At 45.4% G+C, this 20419-nt stretch overlaps 1 protein-coding gene and 1 long non-coding RNA gene across 4 annotated transcripts in view; one reads left to right on the top strand and one right to left on the bottom strand.

Annotated features, from left to right (window-relative positions):
* The window catches only part of RORA (RAR related orphan receptor A), a 359488-nt gene that overhangs the window by 157082 nt on the left and 181987 nt on the right, over nucleotides 1-20419 (top strand). The window lies entirely within an intron of this gene.
* On the bottom strand, nucleotides 10333-16872 carry LOC310831830. 3 transcript variants are annotated; one of them, XR_014558002.1, is made up of 3 exons: nucleotides 16753-16872; nucleotides 12554-12774; nucleotides 10333-10714 (listed from the first exon to the last, which is right to left on the bottom strand). It is a non-coding gene; the product is annotated as an uncharacterized lncRNA (long non-coding RNA). The 3 variants fall into 3 exon arrangements; XR_014558003.1 differs by having other exon boundaries at nucleotides 12682-12774; XR_014558004.1 differs by having other exon boundaries at nucleotides 12682-12774; nucleotides 16761-16872.

The raw sequence follows: 20419 nt of genomic DNA, 5'->3' as shown, positions 1-20419 counted from the left end.
CATTGAAAAAGAATGGGTTAGGTTGCCAGAGCTGCAACCAAGTGATGCTGCCCTCCAGGCAAATGGGTGGGCCTCCCCCCTCCCCTGGCTTGATAGATAGAAGATTTACAGGTGAATGGTGATTTAACAATTTAAAAACAACAAGAAGAAGAAATGGGGAGCTTATGGGGCTTTTCCAGGTGTTGCTAGACTACAACTCTGGTTGTCCCTGAGCGTTGGGCAGGCTGGCCAGGCCCAATTGGGGCCAGGAGTCCAGCAAGTTCCATAGTTTATCTATGCAGTGCATTTAGATTCTTTAGTCCTGAATCTAAACATTCAGCTTACTTGGACATCTACAACTTCTAGAGTTATGAGGGAGGGAGAAGAACTTTTCTATCCACTTTCTCCATCCCATGCATAATTTTATAAACTTCTGCCATAAACTTTTTCTCTACACTAAAATGGAGTCCGTCCGTCCCCTTGTTCGTTTGATTTTCCCTTTTCTCAGCCTTTTCCAACACTTCTTGAAAACAGGTAGCCAAGATCCCGAGTTCGAGTGAGGCCTGCCATATTCTCTGCACCTGGAAGTTCAGAGATGACTCCACTGTAACAAGACTCCAATGCTAGAATGTATGCAGGACAGCAGCTCATTTGGCCCTGTCCACATTTGACTCCTGCACAGGGTGCACATCTAACGTCAGACTTTCTCCACCTGCAGCCTGGTTTTTAATGAAAGCTTCCAGAGCAGAATCCTTAAGGATTTTTGTTGTTGTTGTTGTTAGCTAAGCAGCCTGCTGCCTGCTGCTGGGATGATATTTCAAGGACCCATTTGAGCCATGTCATAAATCACTGGCATCGGACAGTGGGGACACCCTGTCCTAGAGAGCTGTTCTGACTTGTCTCTTGGCCTCCCATGGTAGCGGAAATTGTGAGTTAGAAAAATGCAGTGTGAAGCCTCCCGTACATTTAAGCAAGGGAATAATGATGATCTTCTTCACTTGCAGAACTTGGCCACAGGGAAGGCTGTGCAGCACTCAGCTCATTAATTGGTGTCACGCAGAGCTTGAATAAAGAGACAGGAAGGTGTCTCTCTGCAACTGTATGAGACACCCAGGTGCATCTTACTGGTAAGGAGCAGACTGTGGCCCTCACAAAGGTGGTCCGGCTTGTAGCAAGGTCTGGAGGGATGATCTTCACCAGTGCTTTTTTTTTTTTAAGCAAAATGGTGCTGGTACCTGAAGACCATTGTAGGCATGGCTAGAAAGAGTTGGACACAGGGAGGGTGGCTGGCGGTAGAAACAGAGGCTGTGATTGATGTGCAGAGAGCAAAAAAAAACCCCAAGAGGGAATCGGTGATAGTCGTTCTGGAGCCTGAGACTGGTGATTGGACATAGCAGCCCTGGTTTTTTGGCAGGCGAGTGAGATGGTGCTGAAAACCGGCTGGGGAGCCCCTGCTTTCCTTCCTCTCCTCAGCTGTGCTGTGTCCAGAAGGTGGGTGAGCCAACGAGTGAAAGGGACGCAAAGTGAGCCTGAGGGGGGAGTTGGCAAAGAGCAGCCGCCACCCTCTGACAGAGCTGGATTTCTCCTCCCCTTCCGGTGTTTTCTGCGGTGGGTGCCTGGTTTGTTCTGTCCTCGCCTTTTGCTTCTCAGTTCTGGCAGAGCTTCTCCCCAGGGAGCTGGGAGGGAGACAATGATGTGGATTATTATTATTATTATTCATTCATTAAATTTGTATGCCGCTCCCTATACCCACAGGTCTCAGGACAGTTCCTCCTCTTCCCACTCGGTTGCCTCCTTGCAGCCCCTCATAACATAGTTTGAGCTGGAGTTGCGTGTGTCTCACAGTTTGAGTGGGTTGGAGGGGACAGAGGGGGTGTCAAGCTGCCCTCTGCAGCCCCTGTAGGGAGGAGAAGCTCTGAGGCAAAGATCCGCTGCCCTCCCTCAGTGTGAAGGGAAGGGACTGTAGCTCTGGAGAGGGAGGCAAGCGAGTGAGCAAGTGAGCAGAGCAGGGAGACACCCATCTTCCCGCAGGGTGAATGAGGTTCCAGGCCCAGGCCATGTCAAGACCTGCCTGGGGAGACAGGAGGGACGGACCTAATCAGGGAAGACTCATAGCGGCTCAGTGGCAGGGAGCAAGCTCTGCATGCAAAGGATCCTGATGCTGGGTTTAGTTGCTGGGCTCTCCGGTTAAAACAACGATGGCGCTGGCAGAGGGAAAGCCCAGGAGAGGTGGCGCCACACCATACCCACCTCGTTGCAAAAAAGGGGAAGGGGCAGCAGGGTGTGTGTGTGCCATTTTCTGTTTTGCCTCAAGGGGCAAGATGTCTTGTGTGTTTTCTCCTGGTGTTATTGTTGTTGTTGTTGACATTTTATTGCTCTATTGTCTAGCTCTGAGCTCATAACACTACTCACTCATGTAACCAGAAGCCTATGGGGCTCAACTTGAACTCAAAGTGCAAAAAGCTTTGTGCCCCAGCACCTCCCATGTCCTCCTCTTTCTCTATTAACATATAAACATCCAGCGTATATTTTGCATCTGGAATATGCAAGTTTCCGCTTGTGTGGTTTTTTTTTTTTAAGAGCAGAAGATACAGACTCCTGACAGTTTTGACTTTTCCCTGAAAAGAAATGTTCAAAACAGCATTGGGCTGACTGAACTGTTTATTAGAGATGCACTGGAGCTTACTGTCACCTCTTTGGAGATGTGAGCTAGAGGTAGATAAGGTATTCAAATTTTGTGGGCTGGGAGTGTGGGAAAAGCAGGGCTGAGGATACCAGCACACCATTTTTACTAAGGGGGTAAAGTGACAGAGAGCTCCCATCCTCCACAATAATGTTCCCACACACATCATCCCAGTGTGAATTTGTGGATTCCTGCTTGGGAGAAACCAGATGCCCCAACTATAATTAATTTCTGGTCCTTATTATTCTATTCTGGCCTCTTCATCTCTCACTTGTCCATGCAGAAGCCCATCCCATCCTGATTCCACATTAGTTTCCAATTTTATCTTATTTTTGTAGAGGGGAGGGGAATCTATACAAAAAATTACAAAATACTTATTTGGCTGTGAAATTTAAATATGTAACTTATCCCAATGGAGGCATTTCTAAATGTATTTAAGTTAAAATACATGTTTGTAATTGGTTTTTTGGGGAGCGGGAATTGAGCTGAGAATTGTATTACAAAATATGGAGACGTGTGAAATATGAAGAATAACATTTACTAGCCCAGAAAGTGCAAATTATGCCAAATGAAAATTAGGCCTAACAGAAGTCTGTTTCAAGCCTCTCTTTTACTCCTTCCCTTTGCTCTTCCTGTCTCAGAGGCATCTGCAGGAACTGATGGTCATAGCACATTGATGTTTTGAAAATGGTACGTGTCAGGTGTGCCTTTGGGCGTGGAGGCTGACTAGGACTGGGACTCTGGTGTGGTGCAGTCGTGTTGAAAATCACAGAGGTACTATTGACACATCTAGCTCAGTATTGTCTGCATGGACAGGCAAGAGCTCTCTGGGGAATCAGGCAAGAGTCTTTCTGAACCATATCTGGAGATGCCACAAACTGAACCTGGGAACTTTTGCATTCAAAGCAGATGGTCTGTCACTGGGCTATAGCCTCTCCAGAAAAGCTGCTGTTGCTACCAGGAGAGGAGCTTTCCAGGGTAAATACCGTAGGTTTTTTGTACTTTTTACATTCTGTTACCATTTGAGCCCACTGTTTTCCATTTCCCATGTGTGAGCAGAAATAAGTAGTATTTATTGTTAGCCACCAGGACCCGGAAGTGTCTCCGGACAGCACTGGCTCCCGGCCTCTTGAGCGAGATGAGCGTGCAACCCTAGAGTCGGACACGACTGGCCTATACGGGCAGGGATACCCTTACCCCTTACCAGGATGGTTATTATAAGAAAAATAGAAATATTTAGAGGGATTAACTAAGGATTTGTGGTAGAGTCAAATCTATACCAGAAGACAAACAAATAAGCATAAAGATTCATTTCCAACTATGTGGCAAACATTTGTTTAAGATATTAATGATGATAGCAACCTGAAATTCTTAATAACTATTTGGAATCATTGATAAGCTTTTAGCTTTAAATGAAAGTATCATAAGACATCAAAGACAATATCTTATAAATAAGACAAATCTTTTTTAAAATGTGACTACCCTCAAACACCAATAATATATATATATATATTCCAGGGAATGTGAATGAAACAACCACCATTTGCAGTTTGTGTTTAATTTTAGTTTTCATTCAGTTTTGCTGTTTTTCTTAGTTTTTGGTTTTTGTGTATTCATGAAGTGTATGTTCTTATTCAAGTAATTAATAATGTTGGGTTTTTTGTTTGTTTTAAAAAAGTGGCTTGGATGGTGAAGCTCCCTATCTTGACCCCCCCTCTACCCATAGAGGCCTTCTTGACCAAGGCTATGGCACCCCACAGGGGGTTTGGCTGGGACGGACTTTGATGCCCCTTTGGGACCAGGCATGTAAAGATGTCTTTATGCACCCACAGTAGTGTGAGTTAGTTTTAAGAATGGCTTTATCTGAACTGCTTGGCTTTTTAAAAACAAAAACAAAAACCACACGCTCTGCAGCCTTGATTAGGATCTGCAGATTATTTCACTCTGCCTTTAACTGTTATTGGCTTCTGATCGTGTTTCTCGTACACTGCCCTGATAGGGCTAGCCTAGAGATTTCTTAAATAAATCCACATTGGTCAGAGCAAGCAAGGAAGGAAATCCACTCCTGCCTGTCAAAGGCTGTGCAATCTCTCTCTTGGATGCAGTTGCTAGGTGAGGTCAAGAAGGCAATGGGCCAGTTGTGTGTGGAATCACTGTTACTCATTCGGATGGAGTGTCTGTATTTGGGTTGTTGTCAAAGTTACTGTGTACGGTGAAGTAATCGCTAGACCCACTGGGTGTTCCTCCTTTGCCTGTCAGGAGCAGGGGGAGTTTAATGTCTTTGTGCCCAGGGAAATCTGTAGGGTTACGTCCTATGAGTTAGGCAGGCAGGCTGTTTGTGAGCTGGCCCCGAAGGGTGTGGTCAAAGCCGTGATTCACACGCCGGGCTGAAGTCATGCCTTGGAATGATCCTGCGTCCATTTTCATTCTCTCTGCTTATTCAGCACAACTTGGCCAGATGCAGCTGGTTGGCTGCAAGCCCCTTTCTCATCCATCTCCAGGAAGCGGCACAGACTCAGAGAGGCCTGATTTTGCACTCAGATACCCAAAGTGTGTTTGTCTACTAAATCTAATATAAAGAGAGCTAATGGGCCTAAAAGGGGCTCAGAGGCCCTGCCCCCTTGACCTGGAAACAGTGCCCCCTGACATCCGCAGGGTGTTTAAAAAACTAACGATAGAAAAGCTGTGTACACACCATACATTTAAAGCCCCTCCCCCAATCCTGGCAACTGTATAGTTTGTTAATGGTGCTGGGAATTATAGCTCTGTGTGGTAAACTACAGTTTCCAGAATTCTTTTTTTTTTTGGAGGGTTCGTTAAATGTATGATGCTTTAGCTGAGATTCCTCTATTGCAGGGAGTTGGACTAGATGACTCTCAGTGTTCCTGCCGACTCTACAATTCTCTAATAATGCATCCAGGGATCATCTAGTCCACCTCCTGCAATGCGGGAATCTCAACTAAACATCCATGGCAGATGGCCAGCCAACCTCTCCTTGAAAACCTCCAAGGTTTGACTGTTTGACTGTTAAATAGCTCTTACTGCCAGAAAGCCCTTACTGATGATGAGTCGGAATCTCCTTTCTTGTAACTTGAAGCCATTGGTTTGAGTCTACTCTCTTGGGTTGTCGAAGATCAAGGAAGGTGTTTGTGGCAGAAGCACCAACTCTCGCCTAAGCCCAAGGACACCATTTTCTTCTAAGAGGATGAAGGAAATCTTAACATCTCCCATCGATAAGCCTCCGTCTGAACTTAAGAGACATTGTAGGCTCTTAATCTGAACTGTATCTCATGAGCCCAATGTTAATAAAAATGATAAATTGCCGGCGCTGCAAATCCTCGTATTATTCATGAGGAAGATTTATTGGCCTCCAGTGGGACAGATGGAATGGGGTGATATTAAAGAGATATAACTGTACAGATTTTGCCAGAGTTTGGCAGTTGTTAAAAACACAGAGGCCCAATTGCCTGCATTGTCAGATAACCCTTGCGATAACCCTGCCATTAATCAATGTAGGAAACCGGTGTTTATCCAAGAAAAGGGGTGGGTGGGAGGGAGGGTGGAATAAAGCAAACAAGCCCAGCTCAGTGGGAAGGCAAAGCAGGCCTGCAATTAGAATACAATGTCTGCGGCAGTTCATTAGGGTTACGAGACCCCCAGGACTGACCCCAAATCTCCAGGTTTGCCTGCTGCCTCCCCTGCATCCTGCAGTGGCAGGGGAGACCTTGAATATTTAGGTGGGCAAAAGAGCCTTTTAAAAAAATAGCAAGACTGTGCATGCAGCTTGCAAGCTTCAGCCTTGCAGGAACCATCCGCAGCTTATTGCGCAGGATCTCCTAATTAAGCTCAGTTTTTGCAAATTATTACATAGACTCTGGGGGGCAATATAACCTTCTCCCCTCCCTCTTCCCTTCTCCCAGTTCATCCATGTCTCTGCAAATTATTGCAGACTCTATTGGGCCCTCCCACTGTGATATCACTGGGGCCCATCCCATAGCATCGCTGAGGCTGTCCCATCGCATAGCAATCACCAGAGTCTCAGGTTTGAGCTCTGAAATCTCAGGGTCTGGGATGCTCCTGACCTGGCAACCCTGTACTTGGTTGCTCTCCACCACCAGCCATGTCCTGTTTCCACGCAGACAGAAGCACCGTTGTCAGAGGGTTGGAACAGCACAAGACTCTTCTCTCCACTTTTCCTGCCAAGTCCACGTGTGGTTATGGATTAGGTGCCTGAGGATGGCGACGGTGTAGCTGTGCACAGTCCAAGAGAAGACAAAGGCAGGAGGGAGAGGGCCTTCCAGACCCATTGGCAGAGAGCGTGTGAAAAGCCTGGGGCCACCACAGAAGAGGCGCTGCTCCCTGTTTCAGAACCAAGGGTAGTGGAGGCTGGTTCATTAGGATAAGCAGAACACTTCCCCACTAACCTCAGTCTCCCCTCAGCCTGCTCTCACTTGCCTGCTTTCTTCCTTACAACCTGCCTGGTGGCGCTTCCTGCCAGCTGCCTCATTACATTTCCCTCCCCCAATTATTTTTATTGATTTTCCTATATAAACCCAGTTACACAAATTAGTTCCAAATTAATACAGTTTTGTTAAGAGGCTTCCTGCACACTGTTCTTGATGGATCTTTATTACTGTGTTTCATATTCTTATTTATTTCCATCGCATTCCATTTTTCAAAAGTATCACATAATTAACAGCTGCACTCTTAATAATTTCTAATTGAGTTATTATATTATTTAACTTCAAAAAAGGGGGGGGGGCTTCAAGTGAGGAACCAAAGCCTTTTCCTTTTCATCCTGCATGCGCCACATCCAAAAATCAGTTTAGTCAGTCTCTTGGCCTTATATGTCTCTCTGATGTTTTCCTTTTTCCTGCGGCATTTGGGGCTCTCTCCTTACTCCCACTGTTGTATTCCAGTCTGGTTGGGGTGGAACTGCAACTTCAAGGTTAAACCCTCTCTTTTCTCTGGCTCAGCTCCTTCCCATAATACTCAAGCAATTCCAAATCGACAACAGCAGATCCCTCCCTTCCACTGGCACCAAAAATCAACAAGTTCTAGAGATTCGCCATTTCTTCCTCTGGCTGGGAAGGGAGGGAAAAGGCAGAGCCATTCCTCTTCCAACATCCAAAAGGCCCTCATGCCGCTTTCCTTTTGCTGCCACCGTAGCATTTTGATTTTTATAAAAGAATAGGTTATAGCTCAATATCTCCACGATCTCTTTCAGTCTTTTTTAGTGGGGGGGGGGGTAGACTCTAACTCCCAGCTACATCCTTCCCCCCAAAAACCAGCCACCCCCCCCTTTACTCCTTTCAAGACGCAAACAGTTTACATGTTCTTTTAAATCTCAGTGTTACATCATACATCAAACCATCCTCACTTGTGTATCTTAAAATTCAATATTAGGAGAGGGTTGCCGATTCATAAATGTAAAAACTTCCATAAAATACACCAAAGAGACCCCCTCTCCTCTATACACCTCCAGAACAAGATAGAATCTTCTCCCAATTTCAAACCTCGTTTCCATGCAGCTGATTGTTCTCAGTTATAATGTCCATCTCCTCTGATGTGCACTTATTCTTAATGACAATCAGGACCCAATTATAAGGAAAACCTCTGCATCCAATGGTGATTTGGGGGGGGGTGTTCCGCATCAAGTGAAGCGCGTAGCATCCAGAGCCTCTGCCCGTTCCCAAGCCATTGAGGCAATGACAGGTCACCAGTAACTCCAGTACCCCAAGAGGTTTATTGGGGATGGTTTAACCACTTCCGTCTCCATTTTTTCAGCCTGTGCCTCTCTCTGATGTTGAGCCATCGCCATGCCGCAAGAGAGGAACTGGAAGCGCCAGCTTCCTCCTTTTCAGTCTCAGTGTTGCCCTTATAGAACTCAGCAGAGAGAAGGATGAGGACAGAACCAGGAATGAACTGGCTCCACCTGCCATTCATTGGCTCTGGCTCCTACTTCCTGTTGACCTCCGTGCCTACTGCCCTACCTACCAGTCCCAAAAGGCACCAAACCCCACTGGCGTGTGGGGCATGCTGAATTCCATCTTGGAAGGACACAGACCCTCCAATGTCCCTATTTTCAAGGCACAGTCCCAGATTTACAGAAGCCACCTCAGTTTTTTATATGATCCCAGAATGTCCTGCTTTTTCTTAGGACATCCCTATTTTTATTGGAGAAATGTTGGAGGGTATGGAGTTCTGCGACCTCTGAGCCAAGAAGATAAGTAACTATAAAACCTTTAGAAGACATCTGAAGGCAGCCCTGTATAGGGAAGTTTTTTTATATGATTAATGTTTTATTATGTTTTTATATATGTTAGAAGCCGCCCAGAGTGGGTGGAGCAACCCAGTCAGATGTGTGGGGTATAACAAGGAATAGGATGTCCTAATAATAATAATAATAATAGTAAGGAATAGGATGTCCCTATTTTCATTGGAGAAATGTTGGAGGGGATGAGGACATGGATGCCAACACACTACACAAGACTGGATGCAGGGCCGGAAGAGGCTGGTGTGTTGGGTGTGGAGGAGAAGGCCAGTGTGAGGTATCTCAAGATGTTTTGTTTCTGGCTGGAGTGAGATCCAAATAAGGAGAAGGACTGAGGTTCAGTGGCCAAGCCACTGCTCTTCATACAGAAGGTTTCAGGATCAATCCCTAACATTTCCAGGCAGGTCTGTGTGAAATCCTGGAAAGCTGCTGGTTGCCATTGTGGATTATTTGGGGCTAGATGGACCCAAGTGTCTGGCCCAGTCTAAGGCAGCTTCCTAGGTTGCCATGTTCAACTGGTAGCCCCTCTTCAATCCACAATCCAGAGCCCACTGAAATGAAAAGGAGCCGAAAAATTCATTTTTGGGGTGAGGCTTGCACAAGATAACCTTAATCTGCCCCTATTAGTGGCACCCCAGATCTACCCCACTCCAAGGCATCATGGCCATAGTCATGCTTTTTCTCCCCTCACCAAAAAAGGGGGAGGGGGCTATGTTTATAGCATCAAAGAGAAGCAGCCCTATGTTGCAGCTGTCTTGCGAGCCGTCAGGCATGAGAGTCCCTGGTTGGCTGTAGCAAGTTGATCTCATGTCACCAGGGCTGTTCGTTACGTGCACAGAGAAGGAAAGATTTGTGGGATTTGTCAGCCCTTGTGGAGTGCTAAGCAACACACCTGAGATTAGAGAGAGGGAGAGGGAGAGAGATGGTTCTTCTGCTGACTTCTTTAAGGAAGGGCGTTTGAGGTCAGCGTGTGTGAACATCTTTATGCTATTAGGCCTTTGAAGCATCTGCAAAGCAGACACAAGCGCAAATGTTGTGCTTTGTGTGTGTTTCATTTTTACATCTTGGCATGGATGGTCTCCCAGGTTGCTCCGTGAAGGAGGGGTGGAGATTTTGGAGCCTGTACTGCAGCTATCGCAAAGCCCCGCCATTCCAGCTGGGTTCAGAAATACTTTAAGCTGTGAAGAGTTTTGCAATGGCTTCTTGTAACTTTCTCTGCAGTGATCTTACCAGTTTACTTCAGAATTCTCTAGAGTCGGATCTTGAAGATCAGTCTTTCTGTTTGGTTGGTTGGGTGAAAACAAAACACTGCAATGCATTTTCAGGACTTATGTAACACTACAGGGCGTTTCCTTCTGCAAAGGTATATTTTATTGCCTATAACTCAGCCAGCAGAAAGAAAGAACAGTCAGTCCTAAGCAGAAAATGCCTTTTGAATCATCAGAATTTTCACAGGATTGTCACTGATTAGGTGAGGTCTTTTTCCATCTAGTGCAGCTGAGAGTTTAGAAATCCAATGAAACGCTTTAGAAAAGAGACTGAAATAAATACTGGGCAGACAAACTCCACTTAGTTGTGGCCCTTTCATCTGGACTCTAGAAGAAATATGAAGAAAACCTCAGTGCTAGAATTATGGGGATACAGATCAATGAAATTCACATGCTCCACACCAGACACTGTCCAGTTTTATCCAAATCATGGGTCCCCTCTGTAGGCTTCTAAAAACAGTAGTCCAGGAGGTGGGAAGGTCATCATAAATGGTAATGCCTTTCTGCTCCCTGCAATACAAATAAAGGATTTCAAATGTGGCAGCTTCCAAGCTGAACACACAGTAAATGAGATGGATTTTGTTTTATATGCTAGTGTTGGGTGTAACTGTTTTGAGTAAAGGTTTTAATATGGCTTTACCTTGGGGGTACTTTGGTGCAAATAAGGTGTTCCTAGTTAATCATTCATGCTCTTGTCATAAATGTGCCGCTCTCCCAAGCTTGCATAAATAGAAGACTTGTATAAACTAGAGATATTTCCATTCAATTTTGTGTGTGCATTAAACTCATTTCATTTTTCACTAGTATACCGCCTTTTTACATTACAATACTCCAGGTGGTTTGCAACTCATACAGATGAAGGCTATTCAAGAAAAACCACATGGCCATCCTTTAACAATTAACATGGCCAACAACAACTTGACAAAATCCAAGAATCCATTTTGCATGTAATATTACAAGACAATTACAAAATACCAGCATGCAATAAAACAAAATCACCCACAAAAATTGCAACAACTTAATCATGGTAATCAACCAAGACAACATCTGCAAGATACAATACACAAATATAACTCTTTTGTCCCCTTTTCTGCTCTTGCTATCAAAACTGGAAGACAGGAAAAAAACATTAAAATGGGACTTGTTTTCATACACACTTTCCTCTAAATAATAACAACAACAATCAGTGCTATTTTTCTAGAAAAAGAGGTTCTGGAATTCACCATGAATGTCTCTCTTGTTCTCTTATGATGGCAATGGCACCCACTTGAGAGGTGCCAGAACTAACTCCTGGTTGAAATAAAGCCCTGATAATAAAATCAATCAATCAATCAATCTAAGGATCACAGGCCATTGATTGTTTAACCAGCCAAAGCCTGGGAGAAGAGGAAAGTTTTTGCCTGGAGCATAAGAATATGCAATGAAGGTGCCAGGTAAGCCTCCCTGGGGAAATAATTCCACAAATGTGGAGGCACTTGGATGAGGGAGGTTTTCTTCAGAGCTGACCTTGGATTCAGCAAAAGCAGCCTTAGACCCGAGGGCTGGCTGATGGCACAGCTGCAATTGCCCAGGTTGGAGCTGGAGCTGTCTGTACCATGTGGCCCTTACCTGGCTCGGCCCCCCTCTCGATTCATGCCTCCCTCTACCCTAAAACCACTGTGATTGGGGCCCCTGCTCTTCTCAGCTCCTCTTCTCCCAGACACATCTCCCCTCCCTCAATAAAAACATAACAAACAAGCCGGACTTCCATTCAGCTGAACACAACCAACCAAGATCTAGTCCTACCTAATCTCTCACAATGCCAATAAAAATAAATAACTATATAAACAAAAGACCTACCCATGTGATGCTGACACAAATCCCTACACTAACACTATGCAACAGAACAAAAGAACAAATACAGCCATCTCCCTCCTTCTCCCCAACCATAATATGTCTATGACAAATGTGTCTTTCACTAAATGTAAACAAACTGTGAAAAAGACTTCATGCATTCATAGAATCATAGAATTGGAAGGGACCCCCAGGAGCATCCATGACAGGTGGCCATCCAAATTGTGAAGACCAAAACTGGACACAGTATTCCAGGTGTGGTCTGACCAAGGCAATACTATTACCAAGTACTATTACTTCCCTTGATCTGGACACTCTACTTCTGTTGATGCAGCCTAGAATAGCATTAGCTTTTTTGGCTGCTGCATCACACTGTTAACTTCATTTTGTTAGCTTGCACCCAGTTCTCCAATCTGTTAAGGTTCTAATTATGTCTTCTATGGCATTAGCTACCCATCTCAGTTTGGTGTCATCTGCAAATTTGATGAGCATCCTCTCAATGCCTTCATCTAATACCTCCAGTATTTTCTTATCTCTTCTTGGGCCACAACCTTCAACAGAAAGTCTCTTCAGCTTCCTGCCCAGGGTCTCATAGTCCTTGCTATAGGTTGAAGGCTTTGAAAGGCAGTATTATTTGTACCTACATGAATCAGAAGGAGGGGGTAGTGGTCAGTGGGATTTATAAGATCTTTATAAGATCTTTCACATCTTGTATCTTTGCACTTGGAAGACAGCACCTGGAAGACAATTGAAAGTGGAGACAATAGATGTACTTTTCCCTGTTTATTTGTTTGTTTTATGGCACAAGAAAATCTTTAATAAAAACTATTTTTTTAAAAAAAACAAGCAACAATAAAGCCACACAGATTAAAAATAGGCATTTTGTACGTGTTTTTCTTCTAAAACAAGCAGTTTTGTCTGCTTTTCCCCAGGCATTCCCCCCTAAGATACGCACTGAAGCAATATAACACCACACAATTTGGATAGGTGCGCAATCTGATTGTTGACTGCATTTCTGTCACTGTATAAGTCTGGCAACTGTAACCCTGATCATTTTGCTTTAAAGGTGTGGACTGCACAGAATTCTCCTCTATCCCTGGTATAAACAGAAAATTTTAAAAGATGTTCCCCTGAAAGTTGCAAAGCCTTTTGCTTCTGTTTCTACGGTGCCAATGAAGGCAGGGCTGTAGCGTCTCTTATCGCCACCCGGGACATTGAGTGTGTGCACCAGGCGTGAGCAGGGCGCGTGGGGAGGGCGCACTCTCGTGCCAGATCCCAGCAGAGGAGAGGGGCACCAAAACAGCCATTGCTCCTTCTCCTCCCCGCCACTTCCATCCCTGGGTCAGGCCTGACCCAGCAGAGGAGCTGTGGCCAGTTGGGAGTTGCGCCCTCCCCCTACCTCTTGGCCGGCCCAAGGGTGGCCCTAAGGAGAAGGAGCTGCTTCTGCCACTACCACCCCAAAGCCTGGGCCCAGGCGCAGATTCCCTTAATGAAGGGGATGCCTGGTTGCACCCCTCAAAAACGTGCCCGGGGCTACGGTGCCCCCACGCTATGTCAAAGAGTGAAGGAGCATTCAATCTGAGACATGCTCCCCAAGATTTCTCTCAGCATCTTGGAGGATGCCAGTACTCATGGTTCTGTGATCCAGACCAAATGCTTAACTCATTTCACCTTATGCTTTAGAAATTAAATGCCCTTTCCCTTCCCCCATCAACAGAAACTTTCTTTCCAGACCGGCTTAAGAGTTTGTTTCAGTTAAGTATTGTTATAGATGGGCGGGGTGGGGGGCATGGCAAAAACCTAGAAATTAATAAATGCTAGGGTTTTGATGATTGGGGATGTGAAGGAAGAAATACAAGTCGCTGAGAAATTCCTGGGGTAACCTATGCAAAAACATCCTGGGGCCATTAAGAAACAATACAGAGCCATCAAGGGCCGTTGGCAATGCAAGATAACATCCCCCTTACACTGATATGCGAACAGAGACTGGGGGAGGTTGCCAGGCTAACTGGGTGTGAGGCATAGGAGAGTTTTGAGCAAGGGTTGCTGGGAAGAAGAAGGTCTGGGATCCATGTTGGGCAGGCTGGCTGCAGGGCTGACAGGAAGAGATGCCTTGGACTCCAGGGTTGCAAGCCCCTCTTCAAATGGCCATGCTGCCAGATCTGGACTCCCTCTTTGTAGACTGAAGGTGTAAATAGGCCGTGTTTCAATTCTCTAAAGGACCACAGACCCTGAGTGAGTGCCTGCAACCCTGTGGGCTCTTGCCACCACTCAGCAGAGAGAGGAGGAGGCATTCAACTCTTGTAACAGTATTTAACATTATTTGGAAAGATGGTGCATCATTATTCCCAGGCCCATGGCACACCCATGGAACAGATTATCCCATTGGGTTGGGCTAACCCTCTATATGTGAATCACTTTCAAACTTAGGGCGGGGGCAGCGGGCAGCGCACCCAACAGCAAAGGCCTCTTCCACAGAACCAGTCGCATCTGTGCATTGCTTTAGCTGATGCCAGATGCTGCATCATGGCTGTGATTGAAAAGGGGAAATGGGGAGACAGAAGGGGTCACAGTGAGTAGTACATTTGGGAAGGTGATTTGAGGATTTCCAGCATTTGCCATAAGTAGAAAGTAGACAGCAGGACCATAGCTAAGTGAGGAACATCTGCTTTGCATGCAGACGGTCTCAGGTTTTATCCAGCTAGAAGGCTCAAACAGCAGGTGAGGATAAGGCATCCCTCTTTGTCTGAGACCCTGGAGAACTGTTGCCGGTCAGAGCAAAGTGGACCATGTGGTGCACAAATAGGCTGTCCCAGTATAAGGCAGCTGTTTCTTTTCCAGATTTCCAGTACCTCAGTGATGGGGAACCTGTTTTCCCCAAAAAGCTATTGGACTCCAGCTTCCATGATCCCTCATTGGGGTTGATGGCAGTTAGAATTCTGAAACATTTCAGTGGGGCATAGATTGCCCCATTCCTGCCACAGATCAACTAGAGGGAAAGAACCACAGGGGAACAAACCATATGAGGATGCACATTGTCTCTGACTTCAGATTGTTATCAAGAGTCTAGAACATAGAAAACAGCCTCACAACGAGTCAGACCTTTGGTCCATCTAGCCCAGTATTCCCTACACAGACTGGGAGCAGTTGTCTGGGATTTTAGGCAGGGGACATTCCAGCCTTACCTCAAAATGCCAGGAATTAAACTTTTTCCATGCAAGGTAGATGTTTTGCCACTGAGCTGGGACAAAGATCAGGGGGAATGGCCCCGTGGACGATGAAGATCAGATAATAAACAACTATGACTTTGGCTGTCACCTGATACAACAAATCTTAGTTGGTTAGTGAGTATTAGTTGATTCATCATTTGCTTAGTTATTTAAATATGATCACTGGTCAGTGCAATTCTTTTTAGACAAGACATAGCCTTTCTGCTCACCTCACCTCAAAAATGATGAGTTGGAAAAGGTTCCGTGAAGGGCAACCAAGTGATTTTAGGGGACAGAGTTACTCGCCTATGAGGAAAGGTTGCAGCATTTGAGATTTTATAGAAAAGGCCAGTAAGAGGTAACCCAATGAAACTTTATGAAATTATGCCTAGCATGGAGAAAATGGATAGGGAAAGTGTTTTCTCCAGATGAATGTTGGAAGACTGAAGACGTATAAAAGAAAGGACTTCTTCATGCAGCACATAGTTGAACTATAGAACTCACTCCCACAGGAGGCCATGTTAACCATCAGCTTAAGATATTTAAAAAGATACTAAAGAAGGATTAGACAAAGTCACTGAGGGCAAGGTTATAAATGCTCTGCCGCCATGGTCAGAGCCAGCAATGCTTCTGAATGCCAGTTTCTGGAAGCCCTAGGAGGGGAGTGCCCTTGTGCCCGAGTCCTGCTTGAGGTTTCCCACAGGCATCTGGTCAGCCACTGTGAGAACAGGATGCTGGACTAGATAAGCCCTGATCCAGCAGGGGTCTCCTTCGGTTCTTATGTAACATGTTAAGCCAGTTGGGAAGACCCAGAGTCAAGCTCAGAGCTCCTGCTTTGCCTGCAGAAGACCCTGGGTTCAATCCCTGGAAGTGTCTCCAGTAAAGAAGGTGCTGGGAAATATGGTTTTCTGCCTGAGACCCTGGAGAGCTGTGGCCAATCAGAGTAGGCACTACTGGCTCAGGTGGGCCAGTTCAGATGGATGGCACCCTGGTGTTTCCTGTAGCAACTATAACATGTGGATCTGCCTGCTCTGCCCCAACCCCAAATATTTGCATATTAATTCTCCAACTTAAGCTCATGAAGAGTTAACAATTAAATGTGGGATGTGTGGAAACCTTACATAACTCATTCAGTCTCATCTCTGGGGTGTTTCTTTGCACACTCTGCCAGAACTAATTTCACGGTTTTAAAACAAGTTGTGATACAAAAGGAATCTGTAATGAGCTGTTGGGGTGGGGGTGGGAACGATGGCTTCCTTCTCTGCCCTAGAGGAAGGCTGGCTGGTGGTTCCACAGGAACATTTGAGTCCCACATGCTCCAAGCTGCCCCTCCCTCCCCCCACATGTCCCCCAGGACAGCTCCTCTTGCCTTACGGTATAGTTTGTGCTGTGCCCTTTGGGTGCATTTTTCAAGATGTCCTTTTTGAATTTGTTTTTCCCCACGAGTTACACGAGTTATCATCCTTTAAGATTGAACCTCCTTTCCTTCAGACTTCCAATACCTACCTACCTACCTTCCTTCCTTCCTTCCTTCCTTCCTTCCTTCCTTCCTTCCTTCCTTCCTTCCTTCTCTCTCTCTCTCTCTCTCTCTCTCTCTCTCTCTCTCCTTCCTTCCTTCCTTCCTTCCCTTTCTCTCTCTCTTTTTTGCTAGAGCCCCAAGGTCCACCAATTGGATCCAGGTACAAAATGGCAGCTCAAGGGGAGGAGCCACTGGCCAAATGCATCCCATGAGCCACCCTGATTTAGGAGCGGGGCGGGGGCGGGGGGAGAGACCTTCTGTTGCTGCTGCTGTTAAACAAGTGGAAGTCAGAAACCATTGTTGGGAATCATCCAGCGATCTACCAGAATCCCGTGCATAGTGACTCAGAAGTAAGTCCCACTGTCTACAGTGGAGCTTAGTCACAAATAAATATACATAGGATTGCAACCTAAATTTTAGAATGGGGAGTAGATACAGGATTTGTGTACATCCATATATGTGTGTGTATACAACTGAAGAAAGTGAAAACAGAAATGTTTGGCTAAGATTTGTTAATATTTAATATTTGTCTTGGATTTGTCCATTTTTGAGCATTCTGACCTGTTTCTGAGTCATTCTGTGCTCTCGCTCGTTCAGTCTGTGCTCCAGGTTCCCAACTACTGTGTATAAAATGAAGCTCTGGTGCTCTCTATTTACTATAATGGGAAATATAAAAATGGACACAATTCCTTCTACCCTTCAGCCAAAGTCGTTGAAATTTATAGGCACAAGAGCCCTTCAGAATGGATTAAGCTGCCCAAATTACAGACAAATAGGTCCTAGGACTTTTTGTGAGGGGAGTAAAATGAAGTCACTTTTCTCCACAATATGTAACGGGGGGGGGGGGGGGGTTGTCTCACCATCTTATTCTAATTTACCACACAGGGTTTTTGCGAGGGGAGCCTCAGGTCCTTCCTAAAGCTCCTTGAACAATGGTGAAATAAAAGTATAACAAACATATATTGGTGCATTTGTTATATTAAGATTTGACATATGAATTAATGATGTTGAGGTCTGCTTGAACAACCCCTGCCCCCACAACTCTTTCACAAAGTGAATTCTTGTTTTGAGGCAGGGCTTCTCTTAAGCCAACAGTACAGTTTCAAGTAAATTCAGAATTAGACACATTTTGCAATTCAGATTTTGAAGTCAAACATTTGATGCCAGTGGTGAGGATAGGAAATCAAAAATAGAAATTGGTTGGTTTCCTGACTGCTTAAATGAATGGATGGAATAAAATAAATTCAATTCAATCGTGTATTGCATGTCAGCCATCATATAAGGTCAAATTCCAGCCACGTCTGCAAGCACATCAGATGTCAATGTGAATGCTAAATATCACATATCCAACAAATATTTGCCTCGTCAGAGAATTTTGGGGAATAATAATAATCCTTGCAGAGGAGACTTTTGAGAGGCACATCAATTTCAGTTCTGCTTTCAGTGACCTGTTATTATGAGCTATCTAGGTTTTCAGAAACCAGGATCAAATTAGCAAAATAATTGCAATTTTGAGGGAAGAAAGGGCACCCCAAATATATGTGAATATGGGGCTAGCTAATAGTTACTGATTGCAAAAGCCCAAGTCAGGCCTTATCATTTGGCAGAATGAGGCAACCCTTGTATTGGAGGACAAAGCTGTGTGAGCCACGCAGCCTGTCCTGTACCTACATAACTAGCCTGCTGCCAATGGGCTTTGAAGGACTCTACGTTGTTGCCAGTATTGAGATAACTTTTACCTGACAGCCCTGCAAAAGCCTGCAAGGACCTATCTTACCCCCTTCCTCAAAGCTTCAGCCAGTTTAAGATTTGAAGCCTGTAGTAGACCAAAGCAGAGAGGGTGGGGGAAGAGGAGCTTAGCCTGTCTCTTCCTGCAAACAGAGCCCCTGTCATATTGCTGGAGATGGAAAGCAGGGAAACCATTTTGCTGCTGTCAAAAAGGCATCTAGAAGAAGAACAGGAGCAGCATCCCACCTGTCAAGCCTGATCGTTGCTCTCTTGCAACCATGTGATGTTTTCTTCCCGACGGCCGCCTGGCCGTCAACTCTCCATCTTGGTCATCAAAAGTCAGAAGTCAAGCGACACGACTGGCGGAAGAACCCAGCGCTCAGAAAAAGGCTGGGAATGTGGCAGAGGGGAAATTGCCTGTGAATCTCTAGCAGAGGAATTTACTGAGCTCAAAGTTGGTGGGTTTCACCCTGGAACACAAGCAAGAACAATATTTAAGGGTGGCGAGGGAAAAGGCAGGCTCCATCCAGACTGTAACCATGGTGATGGGAGAGTATCTTCCACCATACCTGAGGGCAGTGTGGTAGCTTAGGGGGACCCAAGGAGAATGGTGGGGGACTGCCCCTGCCCCATGGCACCTGCCTTACTCTGCCTAAAGAACATAAAAACATTAGAAGAGTCCGCTGGATCAGGCCAGTTGCCCATCTAGTCCGGCAGCCTGTTCTCACAATGGCCAACCAGATGCCTGTGGAAAACCAGCAAGCTGGACATGTGCTCAAGAGTCTCTCTCCTCTGCTGTGTTCTCCAGTGTCAGGCAGCCAGAAGCCTCTGCCTCTGACTGTGGAGGCAGAGCATAGTCACCAAGGCTAGTAGCCATCAGGAGCCTTTCCAGGAATTTGTCCAATACTCTTTTAAAGCCATCCATGTTGGTGGCCATCACTAACTCCTGTGGAAACAAGTTCCATAGTTTAACAACAAAGGACTTTCTTTTGTCTGTCCTGAATCTTCCAATATTCAACTTCCTTTGATGTTCATGAATTCTAGTGTTATGGTAGAGACCAGTGTTAGAAACTGAGATATGAAAGCTAGGAGCTAAGTGGCACGTAAACCTAGGTTATGGGTGCGAGAACAGAATGTCTAGGCGCACTTTTTTATAACAAGAATACAAAGCTAAAAATGAATGAACTGCAGCTAAAATATTATGTTCATTTTTCGCATGGTCTAGTCCTTCCCCTGCCCACCCCCTTTATATTCTTAAGATGGTCTTTTTCCCAGTCTTCAGAGAGAAGCTGGAAGTGGGGAGGCAGAAAAAAGTTCCTCCTTTCCTTCCACTTGGCAGTTTTAATCTGAAATCTTAGTCGCAGTACTGAGCCCAGAGCTTAGAAGCTGCTCACGCTAATGAAATTCCCTGTCGCAAAATGTGCCTAGAACAATGGGAGTTTTGAACGCTTGGTAGGGACAGCTCTGGGACTTGACAGCAATAAGGAGGGAGTAAAGGTTCCCCACACCTGAACTTACTGAATAAGGGTAAATGTAGGTTGCCAAAAGATGTTTGGGAGCCCTTGGTGATGTCTAGGAGCAAAGAGGAGAAGGAACTTGACTCATGGAATGAGCCAATAATTGCACCTGGCCATTGCCTTGCCACATTCATTAGGGAGGCGCCGATGGGCAGCGCACAGCCGCATTTTTGAGCTGAATCCTCGCTGATGTCGGCATTCATAAATAATTAATATGACATTTTAAATTGATTTGTTTCCAAATAGAGTTACGCTCAGCGACTGCTCAGCCTCTATAATGAACTCTCTGCACTGTTTGGAGGATGCACTGAAGCTGGAAGTGTCTCACTTCTCTTCCTCCCCTCCTAACACACACAAACACACCATCGCCACCTGCATTTCAAGGTGCACAGAATGGAAGGCATGAAAG

This window comes from Podarcis gaigeae (assembly GCF_964106915.1).
Source record: "Podarcis gaigeae genome assembly, chromosome: 14".
In the NCBI taxonomy this organism is placed as follows: domain Eukaryota; kingdom Metazoa; phylum Chordata; class Lepidosauria; order Squamata; family Lacertidae; genus Podarcis; species Podarcis gaigeae.
Note: the sequence above shows the minus strand (reverse complement) of the source record. Positions and strands in the feature narration are given on the sequence as shown.